Raw genomic sequence first — 19,624 nt, 5'->3', positions numbered from 1 at the left:
CTACAATGAAAACATTTAAACGAGTCAGGACGTTTTGATTTAAAGCTTTCGTGACTGCAGTAATTCATATTCTTAGTTCTTGTCGGTAAAGTCACCACGTTGAAGGGAAACAACAAAATAATAAAATATATATAAAACAATAAAAAATTCTCACGACGTTTCGACCATAACTCAAACGGTCGAAACGTCGTGAGAATTTTTTGTATTGTTTTATATATATTTATTATTTTGTTGTTTCTCTTGAAATCGAAAATCATTGAGTTGTACGCCTTTTGGCGTCTTCTGGTCCAACACCAATGGAGACTAAAGGGGCTCTAAGAAAAGCTGTCTCGGGTGTGGACCAATCAAATTCAAGGACAGTGCCAATAATATTATCAGAGTTGTCTTTTTTGTTTGCATTTTGACTGCTTGTGTTGTGGTTATTGCAAAACACGATGCCTTGAATAAAGGTTTATCAGTTTTTGTGTGCCAGTTAAAAGGATAAAACCTATTCCTACAACAATTGACTGATTTCGATTTCATTAAAGCTTCCGTGACCGCATGGATTCATCCTGTTGCTTCTTTCGGCGACGTCACCACCGCGTGAGAAGGGAACCGAGGAACTGATAAAAAAAAATAAAACGTAACAAAAATTTAAATTCTCGCGACGTTTCGGCCGCAAACACGGGCAGCCCTCTTCAGGCGACGGAACACAACCGTCGGGACGGCAGAGCTTCGGTGGACGCTGCCGATAGCAGGACGCCTGGCGGCGTCCTGCTAATTTCTGACTTTTGACACCCTGCTGATGCAACACATTGGCATGGGTTGCTCCAGTGCCGAATTCTCCTGTTCGACACGTGAACCCCCTTTTTTTGCCGAGGCGCTCCGCTCCGCTCCGCTCCGCTCCGCTCCTCCCCTCCCCTCCTCCCACCCAGCTTAAACGACGCGGGTGTCCACGGAAGCTCTGTCGTCCCCCACAGATCTGTGCCTTCACCTGAAGAAGGCCGCTCGTGATGCGGCCGAAACGTCGTGAGAATTTTCTTTCATCACGTCCTGTTTTCATTAATTTTCGTAATAAAGTGTTTTTTTGTTTTTTTTTTGGGGGGGGGGGGGGAGGGAGGAGGGGTGGGGGTTGGATCGCGTTGTTTATAAATGTGTCGGAAACCCCTCCGCCACCCGACACGGCCAATCCGCAACAACAACAACAGCAAAAAAAGCGTCACGTTGACCCAAGACGAAAATAGTTCGCTACTTTAGCCCCATACCGGTGATGTTGTTCAAGAGTGAATCAACAACGTTTAACAGTATTTGAGTAGTATCGACGTTTCGCTGGTAATTACATCCCCAGCATCATCATCATCGTCATCGGGCAATTCGCCAGAATGGTAAAGCCCTCTCCACTTGCTCCCGGTCTTAAAATAGAGCAACAGCAGTAGTGTGACATCGTCATCATTTAACCCATTTCAGGTGCAGTGATTTGAGGCGGAGGGGGGGGTATTGTAATTATATAATCGATTGGTAATCAGTTAATGGTTATGATTAGTAATGAGTTGTAGATTAGTAATTAGCGCTGGAGGCGCTGTCCTACCAGACAGTCTGGTCCCTTCACCTGATGAAGGCCGCTTGTGTTGTGGCCGAAACGTCGTGAGAATATTATTGTGTTATTTTATGTTATCAATTTATTATTTTATTCTCATTCTACGTGGCTTTACCGAAAGAACCAAAGAAGATAGCTATTTCTGTGACCAGTTACAAGCTAATCACTCAGCTATTTCAATTCTATGCTAATTCCTTTGTCAAGGGGTACCTCTGCGGATGTGTATACTTTAACTTAGCTATTTCAATGAGCCATTTAAATGCTAAATTATATGCTAATTCCTTTGTCAAGGCGCTTTGTTTTCTTCTCACACAGCTTAAAGGTCGTGATCTAAGCGTGGCTTCTCCCACTCCAGCGCTGTCCTACCAGACGGGTCGCGTCCCCTTCACCTGATGAAGGCCGCTTGTGTTGTGGCCGAAACGTCGTGATTTTTTGTTATTTTATTTTCACCTACGTGGTGACTTTACCCAAAAGAACCAAAGAGTATGGATCCTAGCAGTCACGAAAGCTTTAAATCTAGCATCGGTGCTGCGTCAGCGATTTGTGTGTGGAGCGACCGCGTAGTGGAACGACTGTGTAGCGGAGCGACTGTGTAGCGTGGTGACTGTGTAGCGTGGCGACTGTGTAGCGTGGTGACTGTGTGACATGGCGACTGTGTAGATTGGTGACTGTGTAGTGTGGTGACTGTGTGACGGAGCAACTGTGTAGCATTGTGACTGAGTAGCGTGGTGACTGAGTAGCGTGGTGACTGTGTAGCGTGGTGACTGTGTAGCGTGGTGACTGTGTAGCGTGGTGACTGTGTAGTGTGGTGACCGTGTGACGTGGTGACCGTGTAGCGTGGCGACTGTGTGACGTGGTGACTGTGTAGCGTGGTGACTGTGTAGCGTGGTGACTGTGTAGCGTGGCGACTGTGTAGCGTGGTGACTGTGTAGCGTGGCGACTGTGTAGCGTGGTGACTGTGTAGCGTGGTGACTGTGTGACGTGGTGACTGTGTAGCATGGTGACCGTGTGACGTGGTGACCGTGTAGCGTGGTGACTGTGTAGCGTGGTGACCGTGTAGCGTGTTGACCGTGTGGCGTGGTGACCGTGTGGCGTGTTGACCGTGTAGCGTGGCGACCGTGTGACGTGGCGACCGTGTGACGTGGTGACTGTGTAGCATGGTGACCGTGTGACGTGATGACCGTGTAGCGTGGTGACCGTGTGACGTGATGACCGTGTAGCGTGGTGACCGTGTGACGGAGCGACCGCGTGACGGAGCGACCGCGTGACGGAGCCACGCGGCGCCCGTTCACGTGAGGACACAACACCGCCCGCGTCAGCCGCGGCGTTCCCGCCGCCGCCGCCGCCGGGCTACAATCGCCCGCAGGTGTAGCCGCCGTCGGCCAAGCCGAGCGCCGTGCACGGCGCAGCGAGCGCTGAGCCGCAGCCGGGGGATAAATCGGCCCGCGGGGGCGGGGAGGGGGCGCGCATCAGCGGCTCCGCGTCGGCTGCGAGGGGGCGAGCGAGGGGGCGAGCGACGGGGCGAGCGAGGGGGCGAGCGAGGGGGCGAGCGAGGGGGTGAGCGAGGGGGCGAGCGAGGGGGTGAGCGAGGGGGCGAGCGAGGGGGCGAGCGAGGGGGCGAGCGAGGGGGCGAGCGAGGGGGCGAGCGAGGGGGTGAGCGAGGGGGTGAGTGAGAGGGCGAGCGAGGGGGCGAGTGAGAAGGTGAGCGAGGGGGCGAGCGAGGGGGCGAGCGAGGGGCCGAGTGAGAAGGTGAGCGAGGGGGTGAGCGAGGGGGTGAGCGAGGGGGCGAGTGAGGGGGCGAGCGAGGGGGCGAGTGAGAAGGCGAGCGAGAGGGCGAGCGAGGGGGCGAGCGAGAGGGCGAGCGAGAGGGCGAGCGAGAGGGCGAGCGAGGGGGCGAGCGAGGGGGCGAGCGAGGGGCCGAGTGAGAAGGTGAGCGAGGGGGTGAGCGAGGGGGTGAGCGAGGGGGCGAGTGAGGGGGCGAGCGAGGGGGCGAGTGAGAAGGCGAGCGAGAGGGCGAGCGAGGGGGCGAGCGAGAGGGCGAGCGAGAGGGCGAGCGAGAGGGCGAGCGAGGGGGCGAGCGAGGGGGCGAGCGAGGGGGCGAGCGAGGGGGTGAGCGAGAGGGCGAGCGAGGGGGCGAGTGAGAAGGTGAGCGAGGGGGTGAGCGAGGGGGCGAGCGAGGGGGCGGGCGAAGGGGCGAGCGAGGGGGCGAGCGAGAGGGCGAGCGAGGGGGCGAGCGAGAGGGCGAGCGAGGGGGCGAGCGAGGGGGCGAGCGAGGGGGCGAGTGAGAAGGTGAGCGAGGGGGTGAGCGAGGGGGCGAGCGAGGGGGCGGGCGAAGGGGCGAGCGAGGGGGCGAGCGAGAGGGCGAGCGAGGGGGCGAGCGAGAGGGCGAGCGAGGGGGCGAGCGAGGGGGCGAGCGAGGGGGCGAGCGAGAGGGCGAGCGAGGGGGCGAGCGAGGGGGTGAGTGAGGTGGTGAGCGAGGGGGCGAGTGAGAAGGTGAGCGAGGGGGTGAGCGAGGGGGCGAGCGAGGGGGCGAGCGAGGGGGCGAGCGAGGGGGTGAGCGAGGGGGCGAGCGAGGGTGTGAGTGAGGTGGTGAGTAACTTGACGTGTGAGTGAGTATTTGAGTGAGTTGGTGAGCAACTTGAGTGAGTGTCTGAGTGAGTGAATGAGTGTGTGTGTGTATGAGTGAGTGACTTGATGAGTGAGTGGGTGGGTGAGTGAGGTGGTGAGTAACTTGACGCGTGAGTGAGTATTTGAGCGAGCTGGTGAGCAATTTGAGTGAGTGTCTGAGTGAGTGAATGAGTGTGTGTGTGTATGAGTGAGTGACTTGATGAGTGAGTGGGTGGGTGAGGTGGTGAGTAACTTGACGCGTGAGAGAGTATTTGAGTGAGTTGGTGAGCGACTTGAGTGAGTGTCTGAGTGAGTGAATGAGTGTGTGTGTGTATGAGTGAGTGACTTGATGAGTTATTGGGTGGGTGAGTGAGGTGGTGAGTAACTTCACACGTGAGTGAGTATTTGAGTGAGTTGGTGAGTGACTTGAGTGAGTGTCTGAGTGAGTGAGTGAATGAGTGTGTGTGTATGAGTGAGTGACTTGATGAGTGAATGAGTGTGTGTGTGTATGAGTGAGTGTCTGAGTGAGTGAATGAGTGTGTGTGTGTATGAGTGATTGACTTGATGAGTTGTTGGGGTGGGTTTGAGTGAGGTGGTGAGTAACTTGACGCGTGAGTGAGTATTTGAGTGAGTTGGTGAGCAACTTGAGTGAGTGTCTGAGTGAGTGAATGAGTGTGTGTGTGTATGAGTGAGTGACTTGATGAGTGAGTGGGTGGGTGAGTGAGGTGGTGAGTAACTTGATGAGTGAGTATTTGAGCGAGTTGGTGAGCGACTTGAGTGAGTGTCTGAGTGAGTGAATGAGTGTGTGTGTATGAGTGATTGACTTGATGAGTGAGTGGGTGGGTGAGTGAGGTGGTGAGCGAGGGGGCGAGCGAGGGGGCGAGCGAGGGGGCGAGTGAGAAGGTGAGCGAGGGGGTGAGCGAGGGGGTGAGCGAGGTGGTGAGCGAGGGGGCGAGCGAGGGGGCGAGCGAGGGGGCGAGCGAGGGGGTGAGCGAGGGGGTGAGCGAGGGGGTGAGTGAGAGGGCGAGCGAGGGGGCGAGTGAGAAGGTGAGCGAGGGGGCGAGCGAGGGGGCGAGCGAGGGGCCGAGTGAGAAGGTGAGCGAGGGGGTGAGCGAGGGGGTGAGCGAGGGGGCGAGTGAGGGGGCGAGCGAGGGGCCGAGTGAGAAGGCGAGCGAGAGGGCGAGCGAGGGGGCGAGCGAGAGGGCGAGCGAGAGGGCGAGCGAGAGGGCGAGCGAGGGGGCGAGCGAGGGGGCGAGCGAGGGGGCGAGCGAGGGGGCGAGCGAGGGGGCGAGCGAGAGGGCGAGCGAGGGGGCGAGTGAGAAGGTGAGCGAGGGGGTGAGCGAGGGGGCGAGCGAGGGGGCGGGCGAAGGGGCGAGCGAGGGGGCGAGCGAGAGGGCGAGCGAGGGGGCGAGCGAGAGGGCGAGCGAGGGGGCGAGCGAGGGGGCGAGCGAGGGGGCGAGTGAGAAGGTGAGCGAGGGGGTGAGCGAGGGGGCGAGCGAGGGGGCGGGCGAAGGGGCGAGCGAGGGGGCGAGCGAGAGGGCGAGCGAGGGGGCGAGCGAGAGGGCGAGCGAGGGGGCGAGCGAGGGGGCGAGCGAGGGGGCGAGCGAGAGGGCGAGCGAGGGGGCGAGCGAGGGGGTGAGTGAGGTGGTGAGCGAGGGGGCGAGTGAGAAGGTGAGCGAGGGGGTGAGCGAGGGGGCGAGCGAGGGGGCGAGCGAGGGGGCGAGCGAGGGGGTGAGCGAGGGGGCGAGCGAGGGTGTGAGTGAGGTGGTGAGTAACTTGACGTGTGAGTGAGTATTTGAGTGAGTTGGTGAGCAACTTGAGTGAGTGTCTGAGTGAGTGAATGAGTGTGTGTGTGTATGAGTGAGTGACTTGATGAGTGAGTGGGTGGGTGAGTGAGGTGGTGAGTAACTTGACGCGTGAGTGAGTATTTGAGCGAGCTGGTGAGCAATTTGAGTGAGTGTCTGAGTGAGTGAATGAGTGTGTGTGTGTATGAGTGAGTGACTTGATGAGTGAGTGGGTGGGTGAGGTGGTGAGTAACTTGACGCGTGAGAGAGTATTTGAGTGAGTTGGTGAGCGACTTGAGTGAGTGTCTGAGTGAGTGAATGAGTGTGTGTGTGTATGAGTGAGTGACTTGATGAGTTATTGGGTGGGTGAGTGAGGTGGTGAGTAACTTCACACGTGAGTGAGTATTTGAGTGAGTTGGTGAGTGACTTGAGTGAGTGTCTGAGTGAGTGAGTGAATGAGTGTGTGTGTATGAGTGAGTGACTTGATGAGTGAATGAGTGTGTGTGTGTATGAGTGAGTGTCTGAGTGAGTGAATGAGTGTGTGTGTGTATGAGTGATTGACTTGATGAGTTGTTGGGGTGGGTTTGAGTGAGGTGGTGAGTAACTTGACGCGTGAGTGAGTATTTGAGTGAGTTGGTGAGCAACTTGAGTGAGTGTCTGAGTGAGTGAATGAGTGTGTGTGTGTATGAGTGAGTGACTTGATGAGTGAGTGGGTGGGTGAGTGAGGTGGTGAGTAACTTGATGAGTGAGTATTTGAGCGAGTTGGTGAGCGACTTGAGTGAGTGTCTGAGTGAGTGAATGAGTGTGTGTGTATGAGTGATTGACTTGATGAGTGAGTGGGTGGGTGAGTGAGGTGGTGAGTAACTTGACGCGTGAGTGAGCATTTGAGCGAGTTGGTGAGCGACTTGAGTGAGTGTCTGAGTGAGTGAATGAGTGTGTGGGTGTATGAGTGAGTGTCTGAGTGAGTGAATGAGTGCGTGTGTGTATGAGTGAATGACTTGATGATTGAGTATTTGAGTGAGTTGGTGAGTGACTTGAGTGAGTGTCTGAGTGAGTGAATGAGTGTGTGTGTGTATGAGTGATTGACTTGATGAGTTGTTGGGGTGGGTTTGAGTGAGGTGGTAAGTAACTTGACGCGTGAGTGAGTATTTGAGCGAGTTGGTGAGCAACTTGAGTGAGTGTCTGAGTGAGTGAATGAGTGTGTGTGTATGAGTGAGTGAGTGACTTGATGAGTTATTGGGGTGGGTGAGTGAGGTGGTGAGTAACTTGACGCGTGAGTGAGTATTTGAGCGAGTTGGTGAGCGAGTGACTTGAGTGAGTGTCTGAGTGAGTGAGTGAATGAGTGTGTGGGTGTGTGTATGAGTGAGTGACTTGATGAGTGAGTGGGTGAGTGGTTCAGTGAGTGGGTGAGTGAGTGCGTGACTGAGTGGGAGCGATAGTGTAACGGTTAGCGCTACACTGCGCTATGAATCTGGCGACCCGGGTTCGATTCCCGCTCACGGCCAACACCACCACGTGACGATTATCTGAACCGGTCCTGGGCCTCCCCTAGGTCGACTCGGCCTCAAATGAGTACCTGGTGCGGTGTGTAAACATCGCCACTGGGAAGACAAAGGCGGTCGGGCGTGGTGCTGGCCACCCACCCCCTCGTGTACCGTTCCGGCCTTCATAGGTGCTCGCTAACAGCACTTGCCCCTACAGTCTGTTAAGGCTATACGGGGGATCTTCGTCTTTGTATGTATAAGTGTGAGGGTGAATTATTGTGCGAGTCGGTGAGTGAGTTACTTGATTAGTGAGTGGGTGAGTGATTGTGTGAGTCGGTGAGTGAGTGGGTGGGTGAGTGACTTATGAGTCAGTGAGTGGGTGAGTGTGGGTGAGTGTGTGTGAGTGAATGGGTGAGTGAGTGGTTGAGAGGGTGAGTACGTGCATGAGTGAGTGGGTGGGTGATTGTGTGAGTCGGTGAGTGAGTGGGTGGGTAAATGAGTGACTTTATGAGTCAGTGAGTGGGTTAGTGAATGGGTGAGTGAGTGGTTGAGTGGGTGAGTACGTGCATGACTGAGTGGGTGAATGAGTGAGTGGGTGGGTGATTGTGTGAGTCGGTGAGTGAGTGGGTGGGGAAGTGAGTGATTTTATGAGTCAGTGAGTGGGTGAGTGAATGGGTGAGTGAGTGGTTGAGTGGGTGAGTACGTGCATGACTGAGTGGGTGAATGAGTGAGTGGGTGATTGTGTGAGTCGGTGAGTGAGTGGGTGGGTAAATGAGTGACTTTATGAGTCAGTGAGTGGGTGAGTGAATGGGTGAGTGAGTGGTTGAGTGGGTGAGTACGTGCATGACTGAGTGGGTGAATGAGTGAGTGGGTGGGTGATTGTGTGAGTCGGTGAGTGAGTGGGTGGGTAAGTGAGTGATTTTATGAGTCAGTGAGTGGGTGAGTGAATGGGTGAGTGAGTGGTTGAGAGGGTGAGTACGTGCATGAGTGAGTGGGTGAATGAGTAGGTGGGTGATTGTGTGAGTCGGTGAGTGACTGACTTTATGAGTGAGTGGGTGGGTGAGTGAGTGGCTGAGTGGGTGGGTGACTGAGTTGGTGAGTGTGTGACTGACTTTGAGTGAGTGGATGACTGAGTTGGTGAGTTAGTGAGGGAGTGACTGAGTGGGTGAGCTAGTGGGTGACCGAGTTGGTGGGTGAGTTGGTGTGTGACTGACTTGATGAGTTAGTGAGTGGGTGAGCGAGTGGGTGAGTGTGGTGAGTGGGTGAGTGGGTAGTTAATTGGGTGGCTGAGTGAGGTGAGTGGGTGAGTGGTTGAGTGGGTTAGTGGGTGAGTGAGTGAGCGAGTGGGTGAGTGAGTAGGTAAGTGGTTGACTGAGTGACTGATTTGATGAGTTAGTGAGTGGGTGGGCGAGTGGGTGACTGAGTTGGTGAGTTGGTGAGTGAGTGGGTGAGTGTGTGAGTGACTTTATGAGTGAGTGGGTGGGTGAGTGAGTTGGTGAGTGAGTGGGTGAGTGTGTGAGTGACTTTATGAGTGAGTGGGTGGGTGAGTGAGTTGGTGAGTGAGTGGGTGAGTGTGTGAGTGACTTTATGAGTGAGTGTGTGGGTGAGTGAGTTGGTGAGTGAGTGGGTGACTGTGTGAGTGACTTTATGAGTGAGTGGGTGGGTGAGTGAGTTGGTGAGTGAGTGGGTGAGTTAGTGAGTGGTTGGGTGAGTGGGTGACTGAGTGGGTGACTGAGTGGGTGGGTGAGTGGGTGACTGAATGACTGTGTGACTGACTTTATGAGTTAGTGAGTGAGTGAGTTGGTGAGTGAGTTGGTGAGTGAGCGAGGTGGTGAGTGAGCGAGTTGGTGAGTGAGTGGGTGGGTGAGTGGGTGACTGAGTGGGTGGGTGAGCGAGTGGCTGACTGAGTGGGTGGGTGAGTTGGTGTGTGAGCGAGTGGGCGGGTGAGTTGGTGTGTGATTGACTTTATGAGTTAGTGAGTGGGTGAGTGAGTTGGTGAGTGAGTTGGTGAGTGAGTGGGTGGGTGAGTGGGTGAGCGAGTGGGTGAGCGAGTGGGTGACTGTGTGACTGACTTCATGAGTTAGTGAGTTGGTGAGCGAGCTGGTGAGTGAGTGAGCGAGTTGGTGAGTGAGTGAGTTGGTGAGTGAGTGGGTGAGTTAGTGAGTGGTTGGGTGAGTGGGTGACTGAGTGGGTGACTGAGTGGGTGGGTGAGTGGGTGACTGAATGACTGTGTGACTGACTTTATGAGTTAGTGAGTGAGTGAGTTGGTGAGTGAGTTGGTGAGTGAGCGAGGTGGTGAGTGAGCGAGTTGGTGAGTGAGTGGGTGGGTGAGTGGGTGACTGAGTGGGTGGGTGAGCGAGTGGCTGACTGAGTGGGTGGGTGAGTTGGTGTGTGAGCGAGTGGGCGGGTGAGTTGGTGTGTGATTGACTTTATGAGTTAGTGAGTGGGTGAGTGAGTTGGTGAGTGAGTTGGTGAGTGAGTGGGTGGGTGAGTGGGTGAGCGAGTGGGTGAGCGAGTGGGTGACTGTGTGACTGACTTCATGAGTTAGTGAGTTGGTGAGCGAGCTGGTGAGTGAGTGAGCGAGTTGGTGAGTGAGTGAGCGAGTTGGTGAGTGAGTGGGTGAGTGAATGGGTGGGTGAGTGGGTGAGTGAGTGGCTGGGTGAGTTGGTGAGCGAGTTGGTGAGTGGGTGAGCGAGTTGGTGAGTGAGTGGGTGGGTGGGTGAGTGGGTGAGCGAGTGGGTGAGCGAGTGGGTGACTGTGTGACTGACTTGATGAGTTAGTGAGTGAGTGAGTTGGTGAGTGAGTTGGTTTCAGTTTCAGTTTTTTTTTTTCCAGTTTATTTATTTTGGTATAGCCCTGTGAGCCATTCGGCTCTTGAATCGGAGTGCAACCACAACAAGCAAAAAAAAACAAAAACACGAACAAGAAAAAACATCTTCAAGTGACTACGTGTTGACTGTGCAAACAGAAAATCCATGCAAAAAAAACACAGCAAAATATTCCTGAAAAAAGCACCGTTACACCAACGCTGCGTGCAAAAAAATCCCAGTGGGATGCAAGTCACACAACAATAACAACAACCACAAGACAACTTAGATTAAGGCCATCGGTCTAAACTCTGTACTACAACAAAACAAACATGTCCAAACCAAAACTTGTTTTCGAAATCACCAAAAAATAAAGCCATAATTGCAACGTAACAGTGATCACAGGGACTGTGAGCGAATTTTTACAATAAACTACATAAATTATAACATGTAACACCAAATCCTAGAGCCATAGCTGGCTGCACGAGTTCACTCGACACCATCAGTCGGAGTGAATTGGTGAGTGAGTGAGCGAGTTGGTGAGTGAGTGGGTGAGTTGGTGAGTGAATTGGTGAGCGAGTTGGTGAGTGAGTGGGTGAGTGGGTGGGTGAGTGGGTGAGTGAGTGGGTGGGTGAGTGAGTGGGTGGGTGAGTGGGTGGGTGAGTGGGTGGGTGAGTGAGTGGGTGGGTGAGTGGGTGGGTGAGTGGGTGGGTGGGTGAGTGGATGGGTGGGTGAGTGGGTGGGTGGGTGAGTTGGTGAGCGAGTTTGTGAGTGGGTGAGCGAGTTGGTGAGTGAGCGAGTTGGTGAGTGAGTTGGTGAGCGAGTTGGTGAGCGAGTTGGTGAGCGAGTTGGTGAGTGAGCGAGTTGGTGAGTGAGCGAGTTGGTGAGTGGGCGAGTTGGTGAGTGGGCGAGTTGGTGAGTGGGCGAGTTGGTGAGTGGGCGAGTTGGTGAGTGGGCGAGTTGGTGAGTGGGCGAGTTGGTGAGTGGGCGAGTTGGTGAGTGGGCGAGTTGGTGAGTGAGTTGTTGAGCGAGTTGGTGAGCGAGTGGGTGGGTGAGGAGCTGTTTATTGTTCTTAGCGAGCGTGCGATTCAAGACTCCACGTCAGAACAATGCAGGAAGTGGAACCAAAACTTTGGCCAGACTTTGAACAGGGTGGTCGGGTACCATTAACATAAATTATCATAATCTATGCGCAATTTGCCCCCCCGCCCTTTAGTTTTTGTAGGGCTTCATTTGCATAATATATGCGGGAGATCGCCGATTGCCTGTTGTCCAATTGGGGGGCGGGAGGGGGTGGGGCGTGTTTGCATAATTTATGCGCGATGTTAATGTTGGCGTCAAAGTGTCCACTGTATGCGTTTTTTTTAAATATATTTTTTTATTTTTTAAAAAAGCCGGGCGTTTAAAAGTTTTTTTCTAACCCAAAACCGAACGGCACTTTAAAGGCTCCGTTAGAAGGGGGCCGGGCAGAGCGAAAAGCGATCGTGTATTTTTTTATTATTATTAAAAATAAAACATTTTTATCGTCGAAATCAGCCGCGGGCTTTGGCGTACAGTGCGGTTCTACAGTACGGTGACTGTAACGTGGGTTAAAGTTGCTTAAAAGTTGCTTAAAGTTGTTTAAACGATCGAAGTTAGAACCGAGAAAAAAGTGAAGTTAAGTTTTTTGTTTTTGCCGCTCGCCTCTTTGAACAACTTTAACACTAAAAATCGTAAATAAAACGGGCAAAGTGCGAGGTTTTTATTTGTCCTCACGAAAATGATTAAATAAACACGAAGACCGTAAAATAAAGGTGACGACGTGGACAAGTCGCCTCGTAGTTTCCAACCCTACCCCTACCCTCACCACCACCACCTCCTCACACTTTGAATAAACGCGAAACATTTAAATAAAGACGTCCACGCTAAAGTATCGAGAGTTGTGAAGAGGAGGGGGGAGGGTAGAGGGGACTTAACACTTTCGACAAAATTAACACAAATCGACACTAAAACGACACCCACACAACATTCCCCTCACACTTTCAACAAAATCAACACAAATCGACACTAAAACGACACCCACACAACATTCCCCTCACACTTTCAACAAAATCAACACAAATCGACACTAAAACGACACCCACACAACATTCCCCTCACACTTTCAACAAAATCAACACAAATCGACACTAAAACGTCACCCACACAACATTCCCCTCACACTTTCAACAAAATCAACACAAATCGACACTAAAACGTCACCCAAACAACAACATTCCCCCTCACACTTTCAACAAAATCAACACAAATCGACACTAAAACACATTTTCTCCCTCACACTTTCAACAAAATCGACACTAAAACACATTTTCTCCCTCACACTTTCGACAAAATCAACACAAATCGACACTAAAACACATTTTCTCCCTCACACTTTCAACAAAATCAACACAAATCGACACTAAAACACATTTTCTCTCTCACACTTTCCGACAAAATCAACACAAATCGACACTAAAACGCAACATTTTCTCCCTCACACTTTCCGACAAAATCAACACAAATCGACACTAAAACGCAACATTTTCTCCCTCACACTTTCCGACAAAATCAACACTTTTAACATCGTAAACAAACCAAAAGACACGGACACAATCAGCGCCTTAAGTCCCCTCTACCCCCCTCCTCTTCACAACTTTTAAACATATCTAAACACATTTACAATAACTAACTAACACACATCAAATCTCTCTCAAACTTTGCGTGCGGCGCCCACACGAATCCGGACAATTTCGGGGAGGCTAAGTTTAAAAAGGCCCCCGTTTGTTAACAATGTATCGTGGCTTTGTTACGCTGCGTAATGTTATTGTTGTTATTGTTTAAGGAGGCAACTAACATCGCGAGTATGTTGTGAGGGGGCTTTATGAAGATGTGTTAATTAGAGCGCTAACCTGTACAGGAGGCGGTCTCGTCCATGGCTGATCTTGATCCTTCCCGGACGTGATGAGGAGGAGGATCGTGGCGGGAGATAAGTGGTGGTGGTGGTGTGGGTGAGTCACTTAATCAGTCAGTCAGTCACTCAGTCAGTCACTCACTCAATCAGTTACTCAGTCAGTCAGTCACTCACTCAGTCAGTCACTCAATCAGTCAGTCAGTCACTCAGTAACTCAATCAGTCACTCACTCGCTTACTCAGTCACTCAGTAACTCAGTCAGTCACTCAGTCAGTCAGTCACTCAGTCACTCACTCAGTTATTCAGTCACTCAGTAACTCAATCAGTCAGTCACTCAATCAGTCAGTTACTCACTCAGTCACTCAATCAGTCAGTTACTCAGTCAGTCACTCAGTTACTCAATCAGTCACTCACTCGCTTACTCAGTTACTCAGTAACTCAGCCACTCAGTCAGTCACTCAGTCAGTTACTCACTCAGTCAGTCACTCAGTAACTCAATCAGTCAGTTACTCACTCAGTCACTCACTCAGTTAGTCAGTCACTCAGTAACTCAATCAGTCAGTTACTCACTCAGTCAGTCACTCAGTAACTCAATCAGTCAGTTACTCAATCAGTCACTCACTCGCTTACTCAATCAGTCAGTCACTCAGTAACTCAGCCACTCAGTCAGTCACTCAGTCAGTCAGTTACTCAGTCAGTCAGTTACTCAGTCACTCAGTCAGTTACTCACTCAGTCAGTTACTCAGTCAGTCACTCAGTCAGTCAGTTACTCACTCAGTCAGTCACTCAGTCAGTTACTCAGTCAGTCACTCAGTTACTCAGTCACTCACTCATTCAGTCACTCAGTCACTCACTTGCTTACTCAGTCAGTCACTCACTTGCTTACTAACTCAGTCACTCAGTTACTCAGTCACTCACTCAGTCACTCACTCAGTCACTCACTCGGTCAGTCACTCAGTCAGTGAGTCAGTCAGTCACTCACTCATTCAGTCACTCACTCGCTTACGCAGTCACTCACTCAGTCACTCACTCAGAGTCACTCGCTCAGTCACTCACTCAGTCACTAGCTCAATCACTTCACTCACTCAGTCAGTCACTCAGTCAGTCACTCACCCACTGTATGAGTCACTCACTCAACCACTCACTCACCCACTCACTGATCCACTGTATGAGTCAGTCACTCACTGACCCACTGTATGAATCACTCACTCACTGTATGAGTCACTCACTCACCCACTGTATGAGTCACTCACTCACCCACTGTATGAGTCACTCACCGAGTCACTCACTCACCCACTGTATGAGTCACTCACTAAACCACTCAAAGACTCACTCACACTCAACCACTCACTCACCCACTCACTCAACCATTGTATGAGTCACCCACTCACCCACTGTATGAGTCCCTCACTCAGTCACTCACTGTATGAGTCACTCACTCACCCACTGTATGAGTCACTCACCCACTGTATGAGTCACTCACTCACTCGCGGGTGGTAGCGAGTGAGAAGTGAATGAGGGGGGAGTGGTTGGGGGCGTGGCATCCACAATGGGTGACGCGTCGCCTTTCTCGCGTGATTAGCATCTCATTTGCATGCCGCGGTGTTTCGTTCACTCACTCATTCAGTCACCCACCACTCATTCAATCACTCAACCATTCACGCACTCACCCACTCACTCACCCACTAACTCACCCATTCACTCACTCACTCATCCACCCACTCATCCACCCACTCACTCACCCACTCACTCACCCACTCACTCACACACTCACTCACACACTCATCCACCCACTCACTCACCCACTCACTCACCCACTAACTCACCCATTCACTCACTCACTCAACCACCCACCCACTCACCCACTAACTCACCCATTCACTCACTCACCCAATCATTCAACCACCCACTCACCCACTAACTCGCCCATTCACTCATTCACCCATCCACCCACTCACTTACTTACTCAGTCACTCACTCCACTCACTGAGTCACCCACTCACTCACCCACTAACTCACCCATTCACTCACTCATCCACCCACTCATTCACTCCACTACTCACTCAACCACTCACTTAACCACTCACAAACTCACTTAACCGCTCATCCACTCACTTAATCACTCGCTTAACCACTTAACCACTCGCTTAACTACTTAACCACTCACTTAACCACTCAACCGCTCACCCACTCACTTAACCACTCGCTTAACCACTTAACCACTCACTTAACCGCTCACCCACTCACTTAACTGGTCACCCACTCACTTAACCACTCACTTAACCGCTCACCCACTCACTTAACCACTTGCTTAATCACTTAACCACTCACCCACTCACTTAACCGCTCACCCACTCACTTAACCACTCGCTTAACCACTTAACCACTCAACCGCTCACCCAATCACTTAAGTGCTCACACACTCACTTAACCGCTCACCCACTCACTTAACCACTCACTTAACCACTCTCTTAACCGCTCACCCACTCACTTAACCGCTCACCCACTCACTTAACCACTTACTTAACCACTCATCCACTCACTTAACCACTTAACCGCTCACCCACTCAATTAACCGCTCACCCACTCACTTAACCACTCGCTTAACCACTCTCTTAACCGCTCACCCACTCACTTAACCGCTCATACTCACTTAACCGCTCATCCACTCACTTAACCACTCACCCACTCACTTAACCACTCAACCGCTCACCCACTCACTTAACCACTCACCCACTCACTCAACCGCGCACCCACTCACTTAACCACTCACCCACTCACTCAACCACTCACTTAACCACTCAACCGCGCACCCACTCACTTAACCGCTCACCCACTCACTTAACCACTCACCCACTCACTTAACCGCTCACCCACTCACTTAACCACTCACCCGCTCACTTAACCACTCACCCGCTCACTTAACCGCTCACCCACTCACTTAACCATTCACCCGCTCACTTAACCACTCACCCACTAACTTAACCGCTCACCCACTCACTTAACCGCTCACCCACTCGCTTAACCGCTCACCCACTCGCTTAACCGCTCACCCACTCACTTAACCGCTCACCCGCTCACTTAACCGCTCACCCACTCACTTAACCGCTCACCCACTCACTTAACCACTCACCCACTCACTTAACCACTCACCCGCTCACCCACTCACTTAACCACTCACTCAACCGCTCACCCACTCACTCAACCACTAATCCGCGCACCCACTCACTTAAACGCTCACCCACTCACTTAACCACTTCACCGCTCACCCACTCACTTAACCGCTCACCCACTCACTTAACCACTTAACCGCTCACTTAACCACTTAACCGCTCACCCACTCACTTAACCGCTCACCGATTCACTTGACCGCGCACCCACTCACTTAACCGCTCGCTTAACCGCTCAACCACTCACTTAACCACTCACCCACTCACTTAACCACTTAACCGCTCACCCACTCACTTAACCACTCACCCACTCACTTAACCACTCAACTGCTCAACCACTCAACTGCTCACCCACTCACTTAACCGCTCACCCACTCGCTTAACCGCTCACCCACTCACTTAATCGCTCACCCACTCGCTTAACCGCTCACCCACTCACTCACCCGCTCACTTAACCATTCACCCACTCACTCAACCGCTCATCCACTCACTTAACCACCCACTCACCCGCTCACCCACTCACTCAACCGTTCACCCACTCAACCGCTCACCCACTCACTCACCCGCTCACTCACTCACTCGCTCGCTTAACCACTCACCCACTCACTTAACCACTCACCGATTCACTTGACCGCGCACCCACTCACTTAACCGCTCGCTTAACCGCTCAACCACTCACTTAACCACTCACCCACTCACTTAACCACTTAACCGCTCACCCACTCACTTAACCACTCACCCACTCACTTAACCACTCAACTGCTCAACCACTCAACTGCTCACCCACTCACTTAACCGCTCACCCACTCGCTTAACCGCTCACCCACTCACTTAATCGCTCACCCACTCGCTTAACCGCTCACCCACTCACTCACCCGCTCACTTAACCATTCACCCACTCACTCAACCGCTCATCCACTCACTTAACCACCCACTCACCCGCTCACCCACTCACTCAACCGTTCACCCACTCAACCGCTCACCCACTCACTCACCCGCTCACTCACTCACTCGCTCGCTTAACCACTCACCCACTCACTTAACCACTCACCCACTCACTTAACCACTCACCCACTCACTTAACCACTCACCCGCTCACCCACTCACTTAACCACTCACTTAACCGCTCACCCACTCACTTAACTGCTCACCTACTCACTTAACCGCTCACTTAACTGGTCACCCACTCACTTAACCACTCACTTAACCGCTCACCCACTCACTTAACCACTTAACCGCTCACCCACTCACTTAACCGCTCACCCACTCACTTAACCACTCACCCACTTACTTAACCACCCACTCACCCGCTCACCCACTCACTCAACCGCTCACCCACTCACTCAACCGCTCACCCACTCACTTAACCACTCGCTTAACCGCTCAACCACTCACTTAACCACTCACCCACTCGCTTAACCGCTCACCCACTCGCTTAACCGCTCACCCACTCACTTAACCGCTCACCCACTCGCTTAACCACTCACCCACTCACTTAACCACTCACCCGCTCACCCACTCACTTAACCACTCACTTAACCGCTCACCCACTCACTTAACCGCTCACTTAACTGGTCACCTACTCACTTAACTGCTCACCCACTCACTTAACCACTCACTTAACCGCTCACCAAATCACTTAACCGCTCACCCACTCACTTAACCACTCACTTAACCGCTCACCCACTCACTTAACCGCTCACTCACTCACTTAACCACTTAACCACTCACCCACTCACTTAACCACTCACCCGCTCACCCACTCACTTAACCGCTCACCCACTCACACCCGCTCACTTAACCGCTCACCCACTCACTTAACCACTCACTCACTCACTTAACCGCTCGCCCACTCACTTAACCGCTCACACACTCACTCACCCACTCACTTAACCACTCACTTAACCGCTCACCCGCTCACTTAACCACTCAACTGCTCACCCACTCACTTAACCGCTCACCCACTCACTTAACCACTCACTTAACCGCTCACCCACTCACTTAACCACTCACTCACTTAACCACTCACTTAACCACTCACCCACTCACTTAACCACTCACTTAACCACTCACTCAACCGCTCACCCACTCACTCAACCACTCACTCAACCGCTCACCCACTCACTCACCCGCTCACCCACTCACTTAACCGCTCACCCACTCACTCACCCGCTCACCCACTCACTTAACCGCTCACCCACTGACTCACCCGCTCACCCACTCACTTAACCGCTCACCCACTCACTCAACCGCTTACCCACTCACCCGCTCACCCACTCACTCAACCGCTCACCCACTCACTTAACCACTCACCCACTCACTTAACCACTCACCCACTCACTTAACCACTCACTCACCCACTCACTCAACCACTCACTTAACCACTCACCCGCTCATCCACTCACTCATCCACAGCAGCCGGGCGAGTCGCGCGTCTGCAAAGAAGAAGAGCCTTATCTTTATTATTATCCGTGAATTTGCTCCAAATAGTCTGCGAGAATAATTTATGGAGGAGACACTGCCTCCGATAATTTATATACAACACGCGCTGCTAGATTCAAGCTCCACGCACGGACACACACACAGAGGGGGGAATCTCACGCACCCAGATCACGAGCTAACGAGCTACTAGGCAGATAATACTACTACTGCTGCTGCTGTTGTTAAACAACGACCGATACCATCATCGCAATCTGCCGACCATCACCACCATCATTATTACCACCACCATCACCATCATCATTATTACCACCACCATCATCATTATTACCACCATCATCATTATTACCACCACCATCATCACCATCAACCAACCATCACCATCTACCAACCATCAATACCATCACCATCTACCAACCATCAACACCATCATCATCATCATTTACCAACCATTATCACTTGCCAACCATCATCACAATCTACCAACCATCACCATCACCATCTACCAACCATCATCACCATCTACCAACCATCATCACCATCACCATCTACCAACCATCATCACCATCACCACCTATCAACCATCATCACCATCACCATCTACCAACCATCATCACCATCACCATCTACCAACCATCATCACCATCTACCAACCATCATCACCATCTACCATCATCTACCAACCATCATCACCATCTACCAACCACCATCATCACCATCTACCAACCATCATCACCATCACCATCTACCAACCATCATCACCATCACCATCTACCATCATCTACCAACCATCATCACCATCTACCAACCACCATCATCACCATC

General features: G+C 52.3%; 1 long non-coding RNA gene across 2 annotated transcripts in view; it reads right to left on the bottom strand.

Moving 5' to 3' along the window:
* The window catches only part of LOC142908178 (uncharacterized), a 37,197-nt gene extending 22,271 nt beyond the window's left edge, over nucleotides 1–14,926 (bottom strand). Inside the window, exon 1 of one of the 2 annotated variants that reach the window (XR_012931629.1) lies at nucleotides 13,189–14,926. This is a non-coding gene — a long non-coding RNA (uncharacterized LOC142908178). The remainder of the gene's footprint in view (nucleotides 1–13,188) is intronic. The other variant, XR_012931628.1, reaches the window with a different exon arrangement.
* Between the last annotated feature and the right edge of the window lie 4,698 nt (nucleotides 14,927–19,624).

The sequence above is a fragment of the Petromyzon marinus genome (genome assembly GCF_048934315.1).
Source record: "Petromyzon marinus isolate PM22_M1 ecotype Great Lakes invasive population chromosome 75 unlocalized genomic scaffold, UKy_Petmar_22M1.pri1.0 chr75_unloc.5, whole genome shotgun sequence".
NCBI lineage: Eukaryota > Metazoa > Chordata > Hyperoartia > Petromyzontiformes > Petromyzontidae > Petromyzon > Petromyzon marinus.
The sequence above is the reverse complement of the archived record's forward strand: the minus strand, read 5'-3'. Positions and strand labels throughout refer to the sequence as shown.